The sequence below is a fragment of the Aythya ferina genome (assembly GCF_964211825.1).
Source record: "Aythya ferina genome assembly, chromosome: W".
NCBI classification, from domain to species: domain Eukaryota; kingdom Metazoa; phylum Chordata; class Aves; order Anseriformes; family Anatidae; genus Aythya; species Aythya ferina.
The window spans coordinates 17,696,146-17,721,726 of NC_140313.1; the positions used below are offsets into that span (position 1 = coordinate 17,696,146).

Below are 25,581 nucleotides of genomic sequence, written 5' to 3' on the forward strand. Positions count from 1 at the left end.
CACACATTGCTTGAATTCCCCAATGACCTTCTTCATGTAAAACAGCTAATATTTGCCTCATTAGCACTTTCTTCAGCATTTCTCTCCCTTCAGGGAGTATCTATTTTACTTTGGACTTTGTGACTCCTAATTCCTTAAAAACCTCTCTCTTAAATCTTTTTAGTTCTTTTTAGTTTTGGGTAAGGGTAGCTCAACAATTCCCTGAATCCCCTCTGTATTTATTCTTCATTCCCCCTCAGACACTAGATACCCTAAATACCTGACTTCTCTTTCTATGAATTTTAATTTATTTTCCAATACTTTCAATCCCTGTTTTCCCAGAAAGTCAAATGGCTTGTTAATGGCTTCCTTCACAGATGTTTTCTCCTGTCCTGACAATAAAAGATCATCCACATATTGTGACAGTAACACCTCCTTGGGAGGTTGGAATTGCTCCAAAATTTGTTCTAGAACTTGCCCAAATAAATTGGTGGCCCTGTAAAGCCCTGAGGTAAAATTGTTTATCTATATTGTTGCTTCCACCCCATTTCAGGTTCTTTCCACTCAAAGGCAAATATATCTTTGCTCTCAGGGTCTGAGAGCACTCCATTAAGAACACCGTTATTCCAGCCTAACAATTTACTATTTGAATGCCCAATTTCATTATCAAATCCTTTCCTAACAAGTTAGTCCCTGTTAGGATTCAGGCTGCAACACAGGTAGCTTTCCTTGCTTGCCATTCCTTCATCTCTCTTCCTCTCCTTTCTGTCCTGGGCCCAACTCCTCCTGAAAGTCCCTCTATCTCCAGCCCTCTGCCTCACTACCCAGTATGCCATGAATACCATTTGTTTCACTCTCTCCTTTTCATCTCCCCTCCTGGCATACACCTTCATACTACCTATACCATTCACTCCACCTTCTGGAGCTTTTTTTGTGTATTTGGCCAGGCTTTAATCATAAGATGAACTTTCAAGAGCCCTTGGGCTACCAGGTCCTCACGATTCATCCCCGAGTACTTTCTCATTCTGGCCCCAAGTCTCTCATATGATTTCTGTGTTGTGGGTTGTTATTATCCCAGTTAGATAAGCAAATATTTCTGCTCTATTGGAATTACTCTTGGTCTGGAAGGGGGGTGTTAGTTCTTTCCCATTCTTGCATAGCTGCCCGCTGAATCATTCCCTGCTGACTCTTGAAACCCTTAATCCCCATCTCTTCCTAATGTGCTGCTGTGGACTTTACCACCCACAGGGTACCACACGCCTTCACCTAGGAATAGGACAGAGGTGGGTTGTACTGCCGAGCACCTCACCGTGCTCGGGGTACCATACACCTAAGGGCCCAAACCCCTGAGCCTCTCTTTCGCTCGTCTATCTTTCGCTTCGTAAGTCTCCGGCCGCGCCCCCCACGAGACTATGGTACTGCGGATCGGGACTCTACACTCGCTTCACACTAAAAGTGTGTCTCACTCACACTCCACGTAAGAGTCTCCCTGAACCCACACCGAGGCAATATACAGTAAAGTTTCCCTTACCTAGGTCCGTGCACAGAATTCCAGGTCCGGGTTATCAGCAGTTATCCCTGTGCCTGTACTGTGTCTGGGCTGTCTGTGCTGTGTCGGTGCTGTGTCAGTGCTGGCATCCCTTCTCCCCACTGCTTCGCAGAGCCTGTCTTCAGATTAACAGTCTCGGTCCTTTGCCAGCCATACCAAGACAACCCACCACCCACAGGGACCGCTGAAATCAGTGGGGTGCACCTTCCTGTCTGTGGTGGAAAGAACTCTCTGGTAGGTGACAAGATCCCAGACGAGCCCCCAAACTGTGAGAAAAATCTCAATAATTTTCTTCAGACAGGACCTTCTGTGAAGCTATTTTATTTGCGATTGCAATGGTGGGCATCCTGCAACCAGGAGCACACAGTAAAAGTTTATCATAACCTTATATTCCCTATTACCTGTGTTATAAATGAAGTCTCAACTCAATCTGAATTTAGTAATATTTATAAAAGGAATATTTATAAAAGGTATAAAAGGCAAGTAAACAGCGCTGGGTGCGCGGGGAGTCTACGCTCCATCAACAGGCACACACAAACATCAAACATTCTAAACATACAGAACACTGCTTTTACATACTAAACCTGAGTATGCCTATACATATGTACAATCAGGAAAGGTAACAAACAATCCTTTAAGTTCCATGACTTAACAGTCTCCATTTTCCATTCCTCCTTAACAATATGTCTTGCTTTAAGTTGTCAAACAACTTGGTCTTCAGGCCTTACATATCCTAATATTCCCGGATCGAAGAAAAACATATCAGTGTCCTTTTCAAGGCCAATAGGGCCTGGGTCATAAGGCACGTCCAGGTCACCAGGGGGCGTAACAGCAAAAGCCTTTGATGGCTGTAGCAGCAGAGGGGCCGATGGCGTAGCAGTCGGATCAGTAAAGGAGCCCGCAGCTCCCTCACTGTCTGGCAAACCACATGTTTGTGATTGTGGCCCCACATGGCTCTTTAAGGCCTCAGAGACTGCTCGTCACGTGCCGAGCAATCTGTCACTTTAAGGGGTGTAGCTGATTAACCGTTATGGGCCCGGTCTGATTCAGGGTACTGAACTATCACAATCACAGATTTCACCAATAACGCATTAACCGTTAGGGGTTGTGTTGGGTCTGTCTAAGCTGGAGTCAACTTTCCCTGCAGCAGCCCACACAGTGCTGTGCTCTGTACTCGTAGCTGGAACAGCACTGATATCACTCCAGTGTTGTGTCTATTGCTGCAGAGTGCTGGCACAGCATCAGGACTCCTTCCAAGCCCCCAAGAGCCAGCAGGCTGGGGGTGGGCAAGTGATGGGGAGGGGACATTGCTGGGGCAGCTGACCTAAACCAACCAAAGGGATGTTCCATAACACCTGATGTCACACTCAGCAATAAAAAGGGGGGCTCTCGTGGGGGGAGGGGGCTGTTCCTCCTGAACAATCACTACGCGTTTTGAGGCCCTGCTTCCCAGGACGTGGCTGAACATCGCTCGTTGATGGGAAGTAGAGAATAATTTTTTCCCTCTCTCTGTGCTTCCGCGCGGACTTATTGTTTCTTTTGTTTCTTTTTTTCTCCTCATTCCCTTTCCCTTTAATTAAACCTTTCTCATCTCAAACCTCGAGTTCTCTGTGTTGTATTTTCTCCCCCTTCCTCTTTGAGGAGAGGGGGAGTGAGAGAGCGGTTGTGGTGGAGCTCGGCTGCCCACCTGAGTAAAACCACCACAGTCGTCCAGTCGGATTCAGCAATAACGCATTAACCATTAGGGGTCTGGTTGGATTCAGAACACTGAACTATCACGGTCACGGATTCACCAATAACGTATAACCACCCTTACCCTAGTCGCACTTAATGAGAGCTATGACAATGCAACCAAGTGTGATTTATTACAACAACAGGTACACAGGTTCTTTGGATTGCTGACAATAGTGACTGTCTGCAAAAGCAAGCTAGCATACATGAAATACACAGGTGTTGCAGGTGCGCAGCCTAGAAACTAACACATTAAAAGGATCAAAGACTCTAGAAAGATTTATAACCAAGTGTTCTAATCTCACCCAAAGGCATCCCAATGGGGGGGGGGGGGGGAAGAGAGGCTCAGCCCGTCGACTGGTCCCAGGAGTCAGGAAGTCCTAAGGATGTTGTATTCCCTCAGGATGGTATCTTCCCTAACATCCCCTCTCTCTTAGGCCAATTTATATTATTTTCTATCTTTTAGGTGGAGCTTGAGTGGCTCTAGTCAAGCATATCTTAGTTGTGATTGGTGAAAAGTTCTCCCGTCTTTGTTTAAAGTAATAGGCTCCGAGAAATTCAGAGAGCATGCTCAGTGAGGGGTGGTCGCACCTTGGAGGCGGGTAGCTTTTGGGATGGAGGTGTGTTTTGGTATTATAATGATATTATAATGAGCAAAAGTACACTAGGGTACAGCATCTGTCAAAACGTGACAGGTCCTTGGCTCAGGGTAGCAAAAAGTGCAGCTTATCGGTCTCAGTGTGCACAAGAACAATAGAGTCCCCACCTGGTTACAGAGCCTAGCCGTGGTGTCTCCACTCCACTCTACGCTCCATACTGTTCCTTAGAGCTAGCACACCAGGTTTCCCCAGCACGATAGCATCTAAGGTTGGAAGCCTAGGGAACGCTCAGGTAATGCAGCTATGCCCTACCCTGAAAGCCTCTTCAATGCTGTACATTTTCCATAAAATGTGAATGTTAGTTTAATTTTCCTAGTTACTTCAGGCAATTACACCACACAATCCCACTGCAACCTTGTCGTTTTTAGTTGCAGAGTACCACACCTTGACCTCAATTTGGTCCCATGTTTCAGGATCATAAACTGTCCGATTGTTAATAAGGAGAACAAGCTGCAAGGTTACCAGGACAGTCTTTGTTTCTAAGGACATATGATTCCCCATAATGCACAACTGCTTACCAGCGAGGGGCAGTTGTGTGCGTGGGTCTGCTTCTCTCAGCTCGAGCTTCTCTCCAGCTCCAGTGTGCCATTTCCAGCGACTTTCTGTACGAGCTTCTCTGAGCAGTTTGCTGAGTTTGGCCAAACCTATCTTCATGAGGCAATCAAAGTGCCTGTTCCCATCCTGGTCTCCGTCCTGCTAGCCTGTTCCTTTTCATTCCTTTTTCCTGCTTCTTTATTGATGACATAACTTCATTGTGTTGCTTTTTTTTTTTTTTTTTTATCTTGAGGGCAGGCTCCCCTCTTATACCCTTCTCTCCACAGCAGTTCTTTTCAAAACAACTTTTCATTGGTCAAACAACTTTGAATATAACAAAAACAAACACCCAGAAACTTCCATGCCTTAATGGCTGGAGAACAAGAAACTGGAGACTGCATGGAGTCTCCTGAATCACCCTTCTTTGTTCCCTCTAAACTCTTTTATATTCCTGATGGCCTCGTCGTTAAGAGTCTAATGTTATCATCAACCATGGGGCTTTCCGATCCCCATGGCCACACTCCCACATTTCTCCCTTCTTTATTAATATCAACCGTTTTCTCGACACGAATTACCACTCCATATATAACACCCGACTCCTCTCCCCCAGTTCTTCATTGGCTGAGTACTACAGGTTCACAACCTACTTGACGCACTTCTATATCATATATGTACAATTTGATTTGACCAACTGTTAATTTCCCCTTTTCCTTCTTCTCTCATGACTAGAGGGCCTGTGATTTTTGTTTTTACTGATTTCGTACTGCTCATCCTGTTTTCCTTAGCTATCCTCCATATTTTGGGACAGTGGGACCTTCCCCTTATCTGCTTAACATACTCCCCACTGCTATGCTGCACAATCACTTTTGAATATGCAAGGTTAGTGGAATTTTCCACTGCAAAAACACCTTCTATTGCAAAAACACAACTTTGTTTCTCACAGTGGTGATTGGACTTTGCTGAAATTAATATTTGTTGAAGGAGAGTAGATATGGAAAGCAACGGTGCACCAGGTAAGCCAGGCTCTTAGGTGCTCTTTCCTGACTTTGCTTTACAACCAGCGCAGGTCATGGAATCAGCCCAGTCTAGTTGGCTTTCCTGCCTGAAACCCCATTAGAACTACTCAGGGGATTGCTACTGCAATTGGCCTTTTTGCATTTTTGTACACAATAATTTACCTTTGGAAATGTGTTTTATAAATCACTGCTGGTGAACTGCTTTCTTTTGTACTCATGGAACCAATATTACCAAAGATACCGTCTAACTCTAATTTCATTCCATCCACCATGGAATATGCTCCTCTATAAAATTAGTGGTGTTATTAGTTTCTTTAATGACACCAACAGCTGTTATCCTTTGGGTGACTAGCAGTAGGGACCATTCAAACTCTCCTCCCAAAAGATGACCTTGTGGGAAACACCAAGGGTGGGGCGCAGCCTGCACACCCAAGTCATCTAACATAAGCTTGGAATCCAAGCAAGGCAGGGAGCAGCAAAGGTTTTGGTTTCCTGTTTGTATCATAGACGTAGGAAATGATGAAGGTCTCTAGAGGGAAATTCTGGCTGTGACCGAGTTAGTCAAAGCTTCAGTCTCTGGACCTCAGGGATTTCCACCTGGCAGCTGTTATAAGTTAGACCACACAATTTACTGGTCTATTGAAATTATTTTATTAATCAAGTAAGCAGACACAAGCAAAACAGCGCTGGGCGGCTGGGGAGTCTCCGCTCCACCACGGCACGCAACTTCTCCTTTCCAGTGTCGCTGTTTTATAGCATTGAAGTTCCGGCTTGTCGAGACTTGTCGAGACCTGTTGAGACCTGTTGACTTGTCCCCATTTGTCCCCATGTTACAATGCCGTGAGTTGTGAAACCTTATCTCATCAGTAGATTCTTTAAATTCTCAAGGACAATGAACAAACCCCTACTAATTCATCACAATCCCTCCTTTTTCTTTTTCTAACATATTTTGTTCATTGAATTTTTGCAATATCTGCTTGCTGAGCATCAAAGTTTCTGCGTCGTCCTCCTCCTGCTCAAGAGATTCATACTTAGCACGCACAAGCATAAAATGAGCAGCTTCTAATCGACTTTTCACAATTGCGATTACTTGATTGAATATACATGGTCCAAAAGTCAGTGCTAATATAAGTAACAACAAGGGGGGGCCCTGCTATGGTTGATAGCAGGGTAGTAAGCCAAGGTGAGTAATTAAACCAGGATTCATACCAATTCTGACGAGCCTCATTTTCCCTTTTGCGTTTTTCTAATCCTTCCCGCAATTTAGTCATTGTATCTCTTACCACCCCAGTATGATCTTTACCAGATGGTATTCAGCCACTGTGTGATGGGTATACATATACTCTTCAGTGTGGTATAGAATCCTTGGTACAATGACCACCTGTACACAAAAATCATGAGATGTGTTAAACAATTTTAAAGATAGGCAAGGAGTGACTCCCAACAATGAACATACCCACCTAGTGTTATTTGCAGGAATTAACCATTTGTGTGTTTGGTACATTTTTTATTTATTTATTTATTTATTTTCAGTGGCATGGCACAGATCATTTTTATCTCTTGGAACTGTGCCGATACATCTACCTTTTCCCGTAACTTGGGTCAAAGTTATCCCGATTTCCTGACCCCAACTGCACTTGGAAGAATTTGAATATGGGGGCTTAACACTTACACATAGCCAGCACCCTTCAGTTATCTCCTCGGGTACAACCCCTGTCTTTTTTCACAATGCTTGGAAGCAGTGTGGGAAAGGATAACTCTGTCAACTTATTAGAAAACACTGTAGTAGGTTGGGCAGTCCCAGGTATCTTTACAGTCTGGACAACCAAACCTTCCCCTATTAACTCTTTATTAGGCCTGACTACCTTGGAAGTCTCGGGTTTTTCCTTCTTTATTAGTATGAGTCCTCCCTTATCTGTTCCGTGTTCGTAAAATCTGACATGTTTCCTAGTACCCAGCTAGTATAGTCCGAGTTTGTTATATTTATATATAGAACCTTGCAAATTTCTTTATTTCCGTGGAAGGTTCCTGTATACCCTATACCATGCCCTCGCCACCTGTAACAAGGATCCAATTGTTGGTTACAACCTTGCAGCCCATATTCCACTTGTAAGAATTTATCCCGACCAGCCCCGAGTGTCCAGTCTGTAGCAATGGTTTCACACCCCTGGTATGCACAATAATACACGTTCAGGCATTTACAGTACCCCTTTCCCGGGTTAGAACTTGGGCAGAAATAAAATCCCATATATTCCCAGCATCGGGGCCTCGAGATCAGCTGACATAGTTGTCGTGGTTCCGCTCGAGTGGGCAGCCGAGCTCCACCACAGCCGCTCTCTCACTCCCCCTCCTCAAAGAGGAATGGGGAGAAAATATGTGAAAAGGGCTCAAGGATTGAGATAAGGACGAGAAAATCACGCAATAATTATTGTAACAGGCAAAACAGACTCGGCATAAGGAGATAGTAAGATTTATTGCCTACAACTAACAAGCGAGAGAAGTGAGAAAAAGGAAAAAATCAAACCAAAAGCACCTTCCCCCCCATCCACCCTCTTCCACCTCCTCCCCCCGAGCGGCGCAGGGGAACGGGGGAATGGGGGTTATGGTCAGTCTACAGCACTTCTTCTCTGCCGCTCCTTCTCGGTCACTCTCGTCCCCTGTGCTGTGGGGTCCCACCCACGGGATGCAGTCCTTGATGAACTGATCCAGCATGGGCTTCCCACAGGCAGCAGCTCTTCCAGAACTGCTCCAGATATGGGTCCGTACCACGGGGTCCATCCCTCAGGAGAAAACTGCTCCAACCTGGGTCCCCTACGGGCAGCAGCTCCTGCCAGATCACCTGCTCCTGCGTGGGCTCCTCTCCACGGGCTACAGGTCCGGCCCGGAATCTGCTCTGGCAGGGGTCTTCCACAGGTGGCAGCCTCCGTCGGTGCAGGGCCACCTGCTCCACCGTGGTCTCCTCCATGGGCTGCAGCATGGAACCCTGCTCCACCGTGGTACTCCATGGGCTGCAGGGGGACATCCTGCTTCACCATGGTCCTCACCACAGGCCGCAGGGGACTTCTGCTCCGGCGCCTGGAGCACCTCTCCCCCTCCTTCTACACTGACCTTGGCACCTGCAGGCTGTTTCACACTCCCGGATGCTGTGTGTCGCAGCGTTTTTTTCCCTGTCTTAAATATGCTCTCACAGAGGCGCAAACAACATCGCTTATTGGCTCAGATCTGGAAAACAACGGGGCCCTTCCCAAACACGGGGCAGCTTCTAGGTCTTTCTCATAGAAACCACCCCTATGTCCCCCTGCTACCAAAACCTTGCCACGTAAACCCACTACAATAGTGTAGAAGTAAAGCTTGGCCCCCCCGATGTTATCTGGGTTGCAATAACCTGTTGATCTTCGAATCGACTTAAAGTCCATTTAAAAGGTTGGTGGGGGTGGTGTTGAGTCGCTATGCAGGATGAAATCACTGTGAGAACCCCCAAATACCGATAGGAATGGCTGAGGCCCATTTCTTTCCCCACTTATTCACTCCTCTGCCTCACTCGTCAGTTGGGTTGCAGCCAACTATGAGGTTTTAGTTCTTCTCGGCAGCAGTAGTGTTCTTCAGGGGAGAGCCTCTACCTTAACCCACGGTACCTATCGAGTTCGTCGCAATGTGAGCTCCAGGTCTTTGTTTCCTGGAGTGATCTCCCACTTCTCATCACAGATGGGTCCTTTAACATGGCTGGCATGTGTCCATCCTTTCTCCGCAGTGCGGACGGCTGTTTCTGTAGTAAGCAAAACAACATAGGGGCCTTCCCCATCGTGGTGTTAAAAAAAAAAAAAAAAGTCTTTTTCCAAGTCTTAATTAGAATTGAGGGTGATCAAGTGGCAATTCCAAATCATAGGGCATACCATATAGCATTTCAAAAGGAGAAATTCCTACATCAGTTCTGGGCTGCGTCCATATGTTTAACAGTGCAAGGGGTAAGCATTTTACCCAAGAAGCCTTAGTTTCCAGCATAAGTTTTGTTAGTTGTTTCTTAATTTCACCATTCATTCGCTCTACCTTCCCAGAAGAGGAGGGGTGGCAGGGGCTGTGAAAATCCCACTCAATCTCTAAGGCCTGCTTTAATCCTTGCAGTAAAGCTTTACACCCATTCAGTCACGTGGTCAATTAGGACAAACAAGTAACTCAGTAAAGTCTACCTGTATACTTTGGAAAGGTCAAAGCCCTGGCTCCTGTCCCCCTCTAGATAGGTTACAGAAGACCTTTTTATTTACCCTTTGACATATAGTACATCCTCTGCATGTGTGCTTTCCTAAAGTGTATATTCCTACATAGACATGCTTTCTTAGAACAACATCACACATTGCTTGCACCTCCCAATGACTCTTCTGATGTAAAACAGATAATATTTGCCTCATTATCACTTTATTCAGCATTTCTCTCCCATCAGGGAGTATTGATTTTCCTTAAAATGATCCACATATTTGTAACATTAATACCTTCTTGGGAGGTTGTAATTGCTTCAAAATCTTTTTTTTTTTTTTTTTTAGAATTTACCCAAATAGATAGGTGGCCCTGTAAACCCCTGAGGTAAAATTGTCCACCTATATTGTTGCTTCCGCCCCCATTTCAGGGTCTTTCCAGTCAGAGGTGAATATACACGTATGTTTGCTCTCAGGGCCAGAGAGCACTCCATTCATAACACTGTTATTCCAGTCTAACAATTTACTATTTGAATGCCCAATTTAATCATCAAATCCCTTCCCAACAAGTTAGTATCTGCCTTGGATACATACAATAATTGCCCAGTGATCATTTTATCCCCTGGTCTCAGCTTAGTATTCCCCAAAAGTGGCACTGTTATCCCAGCCCCTTCTACCCCCATCACATTTAGGGTTTCATTAGTTCATTTAATCCCTGATGCTTTACAAGTCAGTAATGACTTAACTGCCCCAGTGTATTGGGTTTGATGGCAAGGTTCGGGGGGTGTGAGGGGTGTGGGAGTGGGAAACTGCAGTGGCAGCCCCCGTGAGAAAAACCCAGAAACCTCCCTGTGGTAGATAAGAGACAATTTCATCTGGCCCCAAAGGGGCCCACTGCTGCCCAGAGCCAAGCCATGAGCAATACAGTCCGTGCCTCTGTGAGAGCACATCCACGAAAACAAACAAACAAAGAAACAAACAAAAACCTGCTGCTCAACAGCAGTTGGGAGAGCGAGAAACCTCCCCGCAGACACCAAAGTCAGTGCAGAAGGAGGGGGAGGAGGCGCTCCAGGCGCTGGAGCCGAAGCCCCCCTGTGGCCGCTGGAGAGGCCCCTGGTGGAGCAGGCTGTTCCCCCCTCCCCGATGCTTGGGAAACTGACCAAACACGACAGCAAATATGCAAATATCCCAAAACTTCTAGACTGTTACTTAGATAATGCCTACATCACCTTTCCCTGCTCGTTCAATTTCAAACAGCTCTGTTAAATATTACATGCCACACCTTTAACACCTTCAGCAACTCTTTTAACACTTCATTTATCTTTCTCCAGCCCGTACTTTTCTAATACCAGCACCAAAGGCTCAGTCAGGGTCCAACTTAATTCCATACCTTTTCCCTCCAAGATACTGAAACATATCAATCAATATACCATATTTCATCCCATTTTCCTTCTTTCCACAAAAACAACATTGACTGTAATATGGTGTTATAATTAATAGTTCCATTTAGGGGCCACTCCGCTCCATCCTCTAGTTTATAAAGTGGCCACCATTGATTACAATATTTGATAAGAGTTCTTTTACTTTCTGTACCCTCTCACCCCACTATATCCCTCCAATGTGTTAGTATACATCCTAGAGGGCTTTTCCTCGGGATTTCTTTGCTTTGAACTTTCCTATTGTAATCTACAGTGGTTAATATTCTACTGTTTTCCTAGAAGCTCTTTACTAGTCAATCCCAATCCCTCCAAAATCCACAATATATAGATACACAAGTAAAATCAGACCACTGTAAATTAACTGCCTGTTGACAATTACACTGAGGACATTTAAACCTGATGAGCCGATAATATGCCTGGGCAAATTTTGTTCCCTTAGACATACACCTCAATGGCAGTTCTTATATTTACATATTTACATATTAACATATGTATAAAAGAATACTTTAACAAAAATGCCCGGGCTTTTATATATACAATATACAATGTACAGTTATTATTCCAGTTAGAATTATTCCTCAGCAGCTGCAAATATTATGCCAGTTGCCATTAAAGCTCACTTACCCTCCTCCTGTCCTTTTCTTAAAATCTCGGACATCCCCGGAGTTAATGGGGATGGCCACATATTCCATTCCTGACTGGGGTCTCCCCATCGCTATTTCTCGTAGGGGATATAATCCCTCCCATAAAGCAGATTTCTGATTTCTTGCCCTGCTTCTGGTTACCGGCCCCTGTGTTTAAAGATCCGATTCCAATTCTCCTGGATTAGCTAATTCGGGGAGTCCATTAAGGACGGGAGCCGTTGGTGCGGGCGGTGGAATATAGGGCGGGGGCGGTGTCGGGACTTCTAAGTCCTTTCTCTTTTTATCCCGCCCTCCTTTTTCTTTTAGAGGATATAGATGCGTCTTCGTATCTGAATTTATCCAGAGGTGTGCATACTTACTTTCTTCCAGACTAAAGGGTTACTTTGAGTTTACATAAATATTTAGACCTGACAAACCCAATCTTCAAAAGACCCAAATACAGGTCAGTAAAGGTGGTCTCCTCGAATCTGTTTACCACCCCAAACTTCAACACAATAATGTATTATTTTTACTTTATTCCTTCCCAGCCTAAAAGGGGAATCCTCCCAATTTTTAATCATTAATGCCAGGGTAACCTAACATCAGACGTTACCCCACCCATGGGACCAGAAGGCTTACTCTTCTTCTGTCCCATCTTCCAGAACACCTTCACACACACACACGGATCGCTTCCCCCTTTTCGTGGCCCAGTCCCTCGCGGGATGTGGGAACCGCACTACCGAGGGGTCCACACTCGCTTCGTCCGCAATTGGACGTCTCGTTTGTTGTGTTCCGGGATACCCAACCCCAACCGAACGGATCACCGGCCTATACTTACCCACCCCGTGGGTCTTCGTTCGGGCTTCGTGCACAAAGGTTGCCTGGGGTTTACCGGTTTTATTTGCTTGTGTCTAATTTTGGGTTCGTCGGTGAAGAATTTGAATGAAAATAGTCCTAGCGAAGGCCGCTGAAATCAGCGGGGCGCCCCCTCCGAAGGTCTTTCAATCAGATTGCCTTCATCCGAGTCACGGCACCAAATTGTTATAAGTTAGACCACACAATTTACTGGTCTATTGAAATTATTTTATTAATCAAGTAAGCAGACACAAGCAAAACAGCGCTGGGCGGCTGGGGAGTCTCCGCTCCACCACGGCACGCAACTTCCCCTTTCCAGTGTCGCTGTTTTATAGCATTGAAGTTCCGGCTTGTCGAGACTTGTCGAGACCTGTTGAGACCTGTTGACTTGTCGAGACTTGTCGATTTGTCGACTTGTCGAGACCTGTCCTGAGACTGCGCAGTCTGTTGTTGGGGGTCGTTATTCTTCCTCCGGTGATCATGCGTTGTGCTTGTGTTCAGGTGGGGGCAAAACAGGATGTCTTGCGGTGGGTGGGTGGTATCTTACAAAATCTTTGTTTTAACAAGGATGTTCACCCAACCCCCCTTCCCCATTTGTCCCCATGTTACAATGCCGTGAGTTGTGAAACCTTATCTCATCAGTAGATTCTTTAAATTCTCAAGGACAATGAACAAACCCCTACTAATTTATCACAGCAGCCTACAGGGGGGTGCAGAGACACACAAGCCAATATGAGGAAAGATAACTCAGATACAAAAAACAGTGCAGTTTTAGTTTTGTGGGAGCTGACCTGGCTTCCCAAGGTGCTTGTGTACTGTGATGCATTGCTGTAAACTGTTCAGAGATACCTTCAGATGGAAATGCCAAATGTCTTTCCCTTTTCCCGCCAACACCCTTGCTATTCGGTTGTTCTAGCTTGAGCCCTGGACCTAGCTGAAGTTCTGAAGTATGGCAAAGCTGCAGATAAGAACACAGTGATTCCCTTTAATCAACTGTGAGGGAAAGAGGAATGACAGAAGAACTGAACCCCAAAGTTGATAGCCTTCATAAAGTCATCCTTTCTACAAACGGCATCAATAGGACACTTGGCCACCAGCAAACTCATACAAGATACAGCTCCAGACTCTGCTGGGCACCAGGGAGTGGTTGCATGGTTCAGAAGACCAATCCAAGTGTTTTCCAGATCAGCCCTTCTCCTCTAGTTCTGCACTGCTGTAGTTAATGCAAGTTTTGCCAGTTATTTCAGCAGGGAAAAACACAGACCTTTTTGTTGGCTGACATTTCTGGCAGTAGCTACAAATTGTCTTCTTGTTATATATTGTTATAAATGATGATACAACTCAATCTGAATTTAGTAATATTCATAAAAGTAATATTCATAAAAAGTATAAAAGGCAAGTAAACAGCACTGGGTGTGTGGGGAGTCTACACTCCACGAACACGCACACATGAACATCGAACATTCTAAATATACAGAACATTGCTTTACATACTAAACCCAAATACACCTATACATATGTACAATCAGAAAAGGTAACAATTTCTGCTTCTTAATTGATGACATAACTTCATTGTGTTGCTTTTTTTTTTTTTTTTTTTTTTTTTTATCTTGAGGGCAGGCTCCCCTCTTATACCCTTCACCCCATAGCAGTACTTTTCAAAACAACTTTTCATTGGTCAAACAACTTTGAATGTAACAACAGCAAACACCCAGAAACTTCCATGCCTTAATGGCTGGAGAACAAGAGACCAGCTGGAGAACAAGAAACCCCAGACTGCATGGAGTCTCCTGAATCACCCTTCTTTGTTTCCTCTAAACTCTTTTATATTCCTGATGGCCTCGTCGTTAAGAATCTAATGTTATCTCAACCACGGGGCTTTCCAATCCCCATGGCCACATTCCCAAATCTCCCCCTTCTTTATTAATATCAACCATTTTCTCAACACGAATTACCACTCCATATATAACACCTAGATATGGGATAATCCAGTACATTTATTCTGATCAGGGCACACACTTTACTTCTAAAATAATTGTACTGGGTCTGGCTGGAATGTTAACTTTCCCGGCAGCAGCCCATTCAGTGCCGTACTCTGTACTTGTAGCTGGAACAGCAGTGTTATCACACCAGTGTTGTGTCTACTGCTGAGCAGCAGTGGCACAGCATTGGGCCTTTCTCTAACCCTCCTATGGGGGTGGGCAAAAAAGTGAGGAGAGAAACATCACTAGGGCAGCTGACCTAAACCAATCAAAGGGATATTCCATACCATGTGGTGTCACACTCAGCAATAAAAGGTGGAAACAGGAAGAAGAGGGGAGGGGTGGGCTCTCGTTGAGAAGACGTCGGTCCTCCTCTCGAACACCGGCTGCGTGCGTTGAGGCCTTGCTTCAAGGACGTGGTCAATCATCGCTCATTTGTGGGAAGTAGAGAGTAATTTCTTTCCTCTGCACTTCCATATAGCTTTCATTTATTTTGTTTGTTTGTTTTCCTCCCTTTTTCCCCTTTCCCTTTTATTTCCCCTTAGTTAAATTGTTTAGTTCATGGTAGTCTTTATTTAATTATTATAATTATTTCCCTTTAATTAAATTATCCTTATCTCAACCCGTGAGTTGTTCTTTGCTTTACTTCTCCCCCTCCTTATCTAAAGGAGGGGGAGTGAGAGAGCGGTTGTGGGGTTTAGCTGCCCAGCACGGTAAAACCACCACAATAATAAAATTATTATGTTAATCATTAGGTATTCAGTGGGAATACCATACTCTATGGCACCCACAAAGCTCAGTGAAAGTAGAAAGACTTAATCAAACAATAAGACAACAATTGGCTAAATTAACGATCAAGACACAAATGCCCTGAACGAAATGCTTACCATTGGCACTTTTAAACATAAGAACTAAACCACACAGTGAGACTGGATTATCACCATATGAAATGTTATATGGTATGCCATAATGTTAATATAGTATGCCAGGGATGCCTCCAGGGAACGATGTAGTTGAGGATCGTAGCATCCAGAAATATAATTACTATTGGAAGGAGATTACAAGAGCTAAGAGAAATTGGAATGATGGCTCAAACACCACCTTTAGGATTTGCTATTCATAAGATAGAACCAAGAGACAAGGTCTTAATAAACACCTGGAGGGAAGAATCACTGAACCCCCGATGGGAGGGACTGTACCTTGTTTTACTTACTACTGAAACAGCTGTGAGAACAGCAGAAAGGGGTTGGACCCACGCATCCAGAATAAAAGGACCAGTAAGTACTAAAACTTGGAGGGTTGAGTCTGCTCCTGAGGAACTGAAACTCAAGCTAAAGAAGAACTAATATTCTGGCAACAAGGCTCTGCGTGAATTAAGGATACCAAATAAAGGGGACAAGCCTGAAGAGAAGAAAGGGAGAAGGCAAGACCGGGGCAGGACCCTCCACTGCGGTGTGTATGGTCTACCGAGGGAGGCAACCCCTATGGGTTTGACTGCCGAGTGAGAGGGCCTCGACCGGACTTCTCCCACACTAAGGTCAGGTTGTCCCGAGAAAATAACATAAGAACCTCTTTTTTTAAACCCATATAAAATTGTGATTCGTTTTCCAGGAGCTGGATCACCCCAACAGGCTGAATGGTAACACAAGCCCAAATCGATCCTGAAAGCGGGCCCAACCCCTTGATTGAAGGTGTCTTGCCTATTATGATCCAGCTACGTGGGCAGAAAACGGATCCTGGGGCTATAGGACCCCAATATATATGCTTAATAGAATAATTAGGATACAAGCTGTAATAGAAATAGTTGTAAATAAAACCAGAGATGCACTTGGATTAATTGCAAAGCAAAATACCAAGATGAGGACTGCTTTGTATCAAAATCGCTTAGCTTTGGATTATTTACTAGCACAAGAAGGAGAAGTCTGTGGAAAATTTAACCTTAGTAATTGCTGTTTAGAGACTGATGATGAAGGTGTTTCTTCCTAGTAGCTGGTAGAATGCTATGTTTTGGCTTAGGATGAGAAGAGTGCTGATGCTGATGTTTTAATTGTTGCAGAGCAGTGCTTACACCAAGCCAAGGACCTTTCAGCTTCTCACTCTGTCCTGCCAATGGGCAGGCTGGGGTGCAGCAAGAGCTGGGAGGAGGGCCGGACTGCTCAGGGTTAGGCTGGGCATCAGACAGCGGGTGGTGAGCAATTGCATTGTGCATCACTTATTTCGTACACGTTATTAGTAGTAGTACTATTATCGTCATTGTCATTATTATTATTGTTGTTATTATTTTCTTGTCTTTATCTCAACTCATAGGCTTCACTTTCCCGTTTCTCCCCCATCCGAGAGAGGGAGGGGGGGAGGTGAGCGAACGGCCGTGTGGTGTTTAGTTGCCACCTGGGTTAAGCCACAACAGAAAGAAAAGCTGTAAATGAACTTGTAAAAGAAATGAAGAAAATTGCACATGTCCCAGTTCAAACTTGGAATGGAATCGATCTAAGGGGATTATGGAAGGGGGCTTTATGGGTGATGATTGGTTTGCTAAAATAAGGATGGTTGTATTGGAGATATGTGGAGGATTGTTAATAATTCCATGTTTAATACCTTGTATTACCAGACTAATACACTCGTTTATACAAGGAATGCAAATATCTGCGGTATCTGTTGACCCAGAACCAGGGAAAGAGAAAACCCATTCCCTGATGATAATAAAAACAAACAAAGATCCAAAATTGATATCAATTGATACCAATTCGGCAAGTATTGACTTGATTAGAAAGGAAAACACGAATCAATGCCATGAAAAAGGAGATGGGGGATTGTGAAATATGTTCATCTGATTCGTCTCAGTATGGAACAATGCATGGTATGATGAATGTAACCTTCTGTCTTACATACCCTTATATAACCACAAGTCTAAGAAAAACAGAGTGGTTAATGTATATAGTTCTTGCATCTTGCAAAGGAATGTTTTAGCTGTTGAGGGATTTTTGAAACAGCAAAGATCCCGTGGCTTGCTGCAGCTGAGCAAACCAAGTTACCAGGATGACTATGAGAAGTTCCCATGACAGTGTTCCCACATTGCCCAATTGAGGAATTCAGAAAAATATTGTTGCCAGTAGTTGGCTTCAAGGACAAGGTCTACTTGACTGCTAATCACAAGGGGGTTGTTTTCTTGCAGGTGGGGTTGTTTTCTTGTAGTTGTTTGTCTGAGTGCTTTTGACCAATAATCTTGTATGAAACACTATCCGCCCCTGTTAAGTTCACTATAAAAGCTAGGCTATTCGGGTAATAAAATGGAGCATGGTCTGACCATACTGGTGTCTGTCATGTTTTCGGCCATTCTTCCTGCAATATTTAGCAATTCGTGTCAATAGAGAGCTCGAAGGGAAATGTTTTTGTAGGCTTTTCCTTGAAGTCTCTGATATCTGGGGGGGTTCAGAATAACTGCTAACTATTATGACTATTGCATGGGACACTATGCAAGTCTCTGATATCTGGCCAGGAGATTAAGGAGACAGGGAGAGCTGAAGAACGACTAAAAGACAAAGCTTGCAGGGGACGCTGCACAAGTCTCTGACATACAGCCAAGTTGGACAAAGGAGAAGGACAAGAGGGAGGAAGACTATGAGCCTTCAGCACGAGAGACCCCCAGAGGGACCACTGGAGACTGATACGCATGCTCCAGTAGGAGGGTTTGGATTCCAGAAACTAATTATAATAACCCTGTGGGTTTTTTTAGAAGTAGTAATGAATATGTATTAGCCTAGGAGCATAAAAATCAGCTGCTTGATGTAACTGGTGTGCATCTTGGTGGAGCAGAGACTCCCAGCACACCCAGTACTGTTTGCTTACCTCTATTCCTTTAATAAATTGTAAACTTTGATTATAGTCCTATTTTGAAGACTGAGCCATTTATTACATCTACTTGTCGATATGCTGCTAGGACATAAAGCAAGACAAGGACAGCAGAGAGATGATGGTTGAGGAGCACTCAGGAATCAGGCTCCTCTGGTCTCATACCTAGTGCTGACCTTCAGACTGCTCCTTTAATTTGGGGAGAGCATTTGGACTGCAAGCAGAACCCCAACAGCTAGGATCTGTGCCGTACAGAATGCCTCATTCTTCAGAACCATTTATCCTTCCCCTCCGCCCCCCATTAGCCAGGCAAGATGGGCTCCATCTACGTGGTTGACTTGCTAAAGTACCCATTGTCCCCAAACTTGCTGGGGACCCTTGTGCACAACTCACGGACAAGTCTGTGAACTCACAGAGGACATGGTCCTCCCAGCAAACACCGTGCTGCCAAGACAAGGACCATAGCATGCTCCAGCCATGCCAGCAGCAAAGCAATGGGGTTACTGCCTAACCCCACGAGCCACGTCTCCAACCAGTACTATCCAGCCACAGCCCGAGCCCTCATTTGTTTCAATTGGGTGGGCTGTTGCATTGAAAGCTTTTGATTTGATTTCTCCAGCCAGCCTGGTGCTTTTATGGGAAACAGTGGGAGATCATTCCATGCATGGGAAAGTGTCTTTGCTCAGGGCAAAACGTACTGTTGGGTGAACCGAGCTTTGTGTCAGGATGATTTGAGGGCAATGTTGAAGCTTTAACAACACAGAAAATAAATTCATATCTCTGTGTGTCTTCCCATGCACGCATGTGTGAAAGGGGGAAACTGCCAAACTTGAAACACAGAAGAGCAGGGGAGGTTTTATACAAAACTTCTGTCTGGGTGGAGAAGCATGGTTGCTCTAACCCTCAGATAAGGCAGAGAAAATCGTGGATCCTTATACCACGCATTGGCAGTACTAACCAAAATGGAAAAAAAAAAAAAACAAAAAAAAACAAACACAACTCTTGTTGTAGGCAGGGAGCAAAACCACAGAGCCTGAACCTTGAGCAGGAGCAGGGGTGGGAGGTGGGCAGCCCCCTGCAAACAGCACAGGGATAATGGCAGGACCAGCCCTCCCTGTCCACTTCTGGAGCATCACCAGGGACTGCAGCCCTTCACCTCTGTGGCTTGGTGAGGACCAGCCTTGGGGTGGTCAGCAAGGACTCCATGATTGCTTTTAGGAAAACATCACAGCCTACATCTACACCCTCAGCATCATCAGGAAGTCACCAGGACCATGGTGCAGCCTGCACTGTTTTTGGAGTGGGGGGAAAATGGGACCAACTTAACTTATTGATAAGGACATAGCTGTAAGCATCGGTGATGCTAAAATCATTTACACCCTCTGTCTATGCAGCCTCTACTCCTGGGAGATAAGAAGAATCTCCTGAGATACACAGTTAAGTTTTTCTTTCTGTCTTCTTTTCTATTTTTTTTTTTCCAAACCTAAACTGAATATCCTCTGTAATGATTTTTTTTTTTTTTTTTAAATATCCTAGTTGAGCAGTAAGGAGAGAAACAGGGGGAGTGGTGCCTGTGTTTTCCTTCAGCATGAGCTCCTAATTCCCATCCATGCTAATGGGACTGGCACGCATGTATCAAGGGGAGAAGAGACCCCTGAGTGTTCACAAAATACGCAGATGACTGGTTTTTAATGAATGCAAAACATAAAAGAAGTATCACAGTCAAGCCTCTCATGCATAAAGTCATAGTGAAAAGGGAGCAAATAAACAGAAAAGTCTTCTTGGCTATAACCATTCTTAATATGCAATGGACAACTGGGAACAGCAGGCCTTCCAAAGCCCACATCATCAAATAGCAAATACACTGCCTTAGATGTTTTCATGTTGCTGAAATGTATCTTAAGCTCTGTCCCACCAAGTTATGGGAAAAATATTCAGGCCTCTCCCAATATACATTTTTAAGGGGAGTAGGGAAGACTTCCTGAGGAGGCAGGAGGATAATGCAGCAAGGCTGTGGATTTGAAGTCCATGGAGGGGGTGGCTGCTCATTTTTCCTTGTTTCAGAAGCAGTTTCACTGGGAACCCAGAGAGGCAGAGCCATAGACAGAGCAGTCGCTGCAAGGCAGCAAGGTTCTAGGATGAAGCACAGGAGTTGTCCCACCAAACTCAATGCAATTTGTTCAGTTGCCAATTTGATGACATTCTGGGCAGCAGACATAATTCGAGAAGTCCAGCATGGGAAGCTGCTCAGAAGCCTGCTGCTCCCTCCTCCTCCTGCCACCAAGTGCATCCCCTTCTTCATATCATGTTGCACGGTACGAAGGCCCTTCTGAAATGGGACTTCATGACACCACTGCGACTAAACACACACCTAACATGGTAATTCAACCAGGGCCAGAAATCCAAGTCATACCTCCCCCTCTTTTTGCACCAGCTTCCAGTTGTTGCATCCTTATTCCCCAGTCAGACCTACTTTCTCCATTGGTACAACCCCAAAAACAAAGTCCTGCTCCAAGTGAACCCAGCTGAGAGAATTCATTCTTCGGTGTGGGTACAGCATCTATATCCAAGAATGGGAACAGCTTAGTCTTTGGTCTTAGCTTTGACTTATGGCAGGGATATGAATTTTTAAATCCAGGCCCCGACTTGGATGTGGCTGCTGGAGGGTTGCTCTGTGTCCATGTCTGCTCCGGGCTTTGCCTTGCCCTTATTTGAAAGGGTGCACAACCGTCTATGAGCCCTGCCCTCAGGAGTTTCCTAGGGAGCTCCAAATAAAAAATGAAGCACTAAAATAAAACCCCTAATCATACCGTTTTCAGCACTTAGAAAAATCAGAGAAACGTTCATATCTGTGCTCTGTACCAGGCAACTAGGAGAGAGATTAAGGAGAACATGTATAAATGTAATTAGCATGCTAGGAGTGATATAAAAACCTCCAACTTTTAAAATAAATGAGCTGCTACAAAATAAACTACAGAATCACAGAATTTCTAGGTTGGAAGAGACCTCAAGATCATCGAGTCCAACCTCTACCTAACGCTAACAATCCCCACTAAACCATATCCCTAAGCTCTACGTCTAAACGTCTTTTAAAGACTTACCTTACAACAAAATGTACATATACAAAGTAAATTAAAAAACAGATTAAAGCAACATCTGTATATTAATATCGTCATAAAGCAGCATAGTAATAATAGCAGTGGCATGCAAAGGTATTATAAAGTTAGAATCTATCCAAGATGTTATGTCATCTTAATGAAACTATACAGCCTATACATTTCAAGTATTATTCTGTTATGGTTCAAAGAAAAAAAAAAAAAAAAATCCTATGCTGCAGCTATACAGAAACAGGCCACCCTCAATCCTAGTGCAAGGGGCATGTCTCCTTGTAGGCATCCACGAGTGATCCTGATTATCAACACAGCCCACAGTGATGTGCCTTTGATGCAATTTTTTGGCCTTACAAATCCGATTTTCCACTTTCCTTATGCTTCTAATGTGAGAGACGGAGCATGAAAATGCCTATTTCTTTCTGAGTTTGTATCAGGACTTCCCTGTGATATGCAGGACGGCAGCAGTCCCACTCCACAGGTGGGATTTGGAGAGGAATTGTGCATAATTCCATCTCTTGGCAGAAAAAGGTTTTCTACCGTTCCATGTCAGGATGCACCTTCCCATTTATAAGCACACACATGACGTCAATGAACTGGAGACTTGTGTTCAATTGTAAGAACTCACCATTCTCAACCTTTTTGTGTCCCTTTCCTTGACTTTCCCTGATTGCTCTGAAGAAAGCTGCGGTTCTGGACTGAGTCACAGTTTTGCTTTATAAAATTGTCACCACTGTTTGTTGTAAAAGTCTATTTCTCAGCACTATGAAACATCCACGTGAACGCTCAGCAAGCTTATGAAATTCCCCCCCCCCCTTTTTTTTTTTCTTTCCCCAGAATCTGCTAAAACTGCATAGAATTTGAGTGGATTTTACTACTTTCCAAGTGGGTTTTTGCTATCCCAGGTTTCCTACCATTTCACTGAATACCTAATCAGATCTTTCCAACAAACAAGATCTTTTCAATCAACCAAGTTAAGTCAAGTTCCCCAGGATCTTATTTAATGTCTTGGTTACACATATCCATTAAAGTGGCAAGGCTAAAAGCTTTGCCATTGACCTGCAGATCTTTGCGCAAGGACCATGACTTTGTACCATGCCAGACCAAGGAGGCTTGCTTTGCCTTGCTTCCCTGCTTAGAGTTCAGACAACTAAAAATCTTGCATTTCCCCTTTTGAGGGGAGGTCACCATAGGAAGAAGAGATGGGAAACATAGCATGGTGTAAGTGGGAATCCCTGATTCTCAGGGAGGAAAAGGGACAAAGTGAGCCCATGTGTGCATGACTGACCTGGCCTCTGTATGGGAAGCAGTCTCGCCTGGATTCATCCCACCTCCAACAGGAGGTGTTTACAGGAGGCAGCCCACTTCAGAGCATGGCTGCCCCATCTCCATGTCTCATCGACAGCTGCAGGGAGCAACTGGGGCTCCCTAAGGTCAGTGCTGCCCCAAAGTGCCTCCACCAAGTGCTTAACAGTAACAGGATTTATTGGCACAGATTTATGAAAAAACCTAAAGATCTCAGCATTCCCATTTACTTAACAGTTATCCAGCTTAAAGCCAAGTGAGCCATGGGAGGGCAATGGACAGTTACTACCTGTTTCTATTATTTTCCAGCTGAGACCCTGAAATAGAAGTTTATGAGAGCTCAGAAAAGCCCAGAAAAAAATAAAGAGAAAAACATCAGTGAGACCTATTGAACACAAAGACTGGACCTGCAGCATGGGAGGTTCTGGAGCCATGGCTGGAGAGGCTGGGAGAGATGCTGTGTGCTCACTCTGTTCCTCTCTTCCTCAAGGCTTTGACTGTTGTTCACTGGTGGATAGTAGTCTGAATTAATCTTTAGTCAGTGCTCTTTTGTTTTGCCACTACACCCTTACAAGCAGCACAGCTAGCCAGCAAGACAACTACATATGCTCATTCTGCACTTGCAACTTCCCATTAGTTTTCCATTACATGATACTATAGCAGTAGAGAACTGAAAATATCTCACTAGATTAGGGTTAAAATCTTATAGATATTATTAGCATCACATAGCACAGGAGCCTACATTTGCTACTTTCACTATCTTAGCACATTAATGACTTATGTAGTAAGGCTATAAGAATTATGCAATATAAACCACAATTGCTGAAGCAACCATGCAAGTCTAATGAGAAAGAGGAGAGCCTGCCTGTGTAATGTAAGGACAGAAACTTCTGATACCATATGCCCATTAAGCTTTACTTACCTTGTTCCCTTTCCAGGTGCTTTCTCTCTGGCTCTAGAAGGAGGGTTAGAGAAACAGGAGTAAGCAAAGAAGACAGCACAGCAGTAGGATAAGAACAAGGGGTTGTGTATCCACTCCAAATACATTCCCATAAGGCTTTCTGAAAGCCATGGGTATCAGGGTATGCACATCAGTTTTAAGTGCTACAGCTGCCTCTACCTAGGGCAATATATTGAACCCACCTGAACACCATGGCTGCAAACCTTGGTGAGGAGCAATTGGTGACACTCTACTAACAACAGGAAGTCTCTCCCTGCCAACCAGAGCAGAAGGGCCACCTCCATTACAAGACCTGGTATGTCAGACAGCCACAGGTACCTTATGGTACAGCTCTCTGCTGGCTAAAGGACTTGAAGCTCACCCAGCCTAGCTTCCAGTTCTTCCTTTAACTGCTGGGCTGTGCCACCTGCTCATGCTCCATGCACTGTGTGGCTGTGTGCCTGAAGCAAACCTCTCTGCTCATCTCTGTTTTGTTGTGGTGGTTTTGTGTTTTGATTAATGCAGTGGAATGCAGAAGTCTTAATAAGAGAAGAATGATCATTCTGTGGATTTCACTGCAGTGGGAAGAAACCAAAAAGAAGGGGTAAAAAATGGGAACATTCAAGGCTTATGACAAGGGAAATGAAATATTTAACAAGCTGTCCTGGTTTCAGTTAGCACAGAATTAATTTTCTTCCTAGTAGCTGGTGGAATGCTGTGTTTTGGCTTAGAATGAGAAGAGTGCTGATAACACCCCGATGCTTTAATTGTTGCAGAGCAGTGCTTATACTAAGCCAAGGACATCTCAGCCTTTGCTCTGTCCTGCCAACGGGCAGGCTGGGGGGTGCAGTAAGAGCTGGGAGGGGACAGACCCAGGACAGGTGACCCAAACTAGCCAAAGGGGTATTCCATACCATCTGACGTCATGCTAAACAATATATAGGGGTGGCTAGCCGGGGGGAGGGGGCCGGACTGCTCGGGGTTAGGCTGGGCATCGGTCAGCGGGTGGTGAGCAATTGCATTGTGCATCACTTGTTTGTACATACTATTATTACTTTCGTATTATCACCATTGTATCATCATTATTATTATTGTTATTATTATTTTGTTATTTTTTTTTCCTGTCTTATTAAACTGTCTTTATCTCAACTCACGGGCTTCACTTTCCATTTCTCTCCCCCGTCCCAGAGAGGGAGGGGGGAGGGTGAGCGAACGGCTGCGTGGTGTTTAGCTGCCGGTCGGGTTAAACCACGACAGTCTTTTTGGCGCCCAACGTGGGGCCCGAAAGGTTGAGATAACGGCAGATCTGATCAGAGTGTGTTAAACTAAAATTGGTGTAAGGATTAGACCTGCTTAATAGTCACTTGTCATGATGCTGATTGCTTTAATCACAACTCTGCTGCGCCTGTTTTCCAAATTGAGTATTATAGTACATTATTTTCCGTATTTGCTCTCTGTAGTGTTGTTTCTCCTCTCCGGGCCCTGGTTTCAGACCATTATGGTACTAAGTGTTATAGCAATGGCTTATGAGACGATAAGATATCTGGTCATGACTCTAACTTGGTATTTATACTCAGTAACATCGTGGACTCTGTACTTTGGAAACAGCATCTTGGGAACTATTAGCAATTATACCTATTGTTTTTCTCCATTAGAGAGTCAATCTGTGGAGGGGAAAGGGGAGGATATTTTTCCTTACTTGCTTACTCTCCCTTTCTCCTTCACCACCCCTGTATCCTCCTGGGTCACTCTGCCTTCCTCCTTCACCACCCTCTTATCCCCTGAGCTTGTCACAATAGCTCTCCAAGATATTGAATATT

The 25,581-nt window shown here is 44.5% G+C and overlaps 1 protein-coding gene and 1 long non-coding RNA gene across 2 annotated transcripts in view; both read right to left on the minus strand.

The window, feature by feature from the left end:
* LOC311426382 overlaps positions 1–9,043 on the minus strand; it is a 281,784-nt gene extending 272,741 nt beyond the window's left edge. The window contains exon 1 of the long non-coding RNA XR_014686690.1: positions 6,377–9,043. This is a non-coding gene — a long non-coding RNA (uncharacterized lncRNA). The remainder of the gene's footprint in view (positions 1–6,376) is intronic.
* LOC311426489 (uncharacterized protein) overlaps positions 1–25,581 on the minus strand; it is a gene marked incomplete at its 3' end in the record, with an annotated part of 324,836 nt that overhangs the window by 172,219 nt on the left and 127,036 nt on the right. The gene's annotated exons all lie outside the window — the stretch shown is intronic.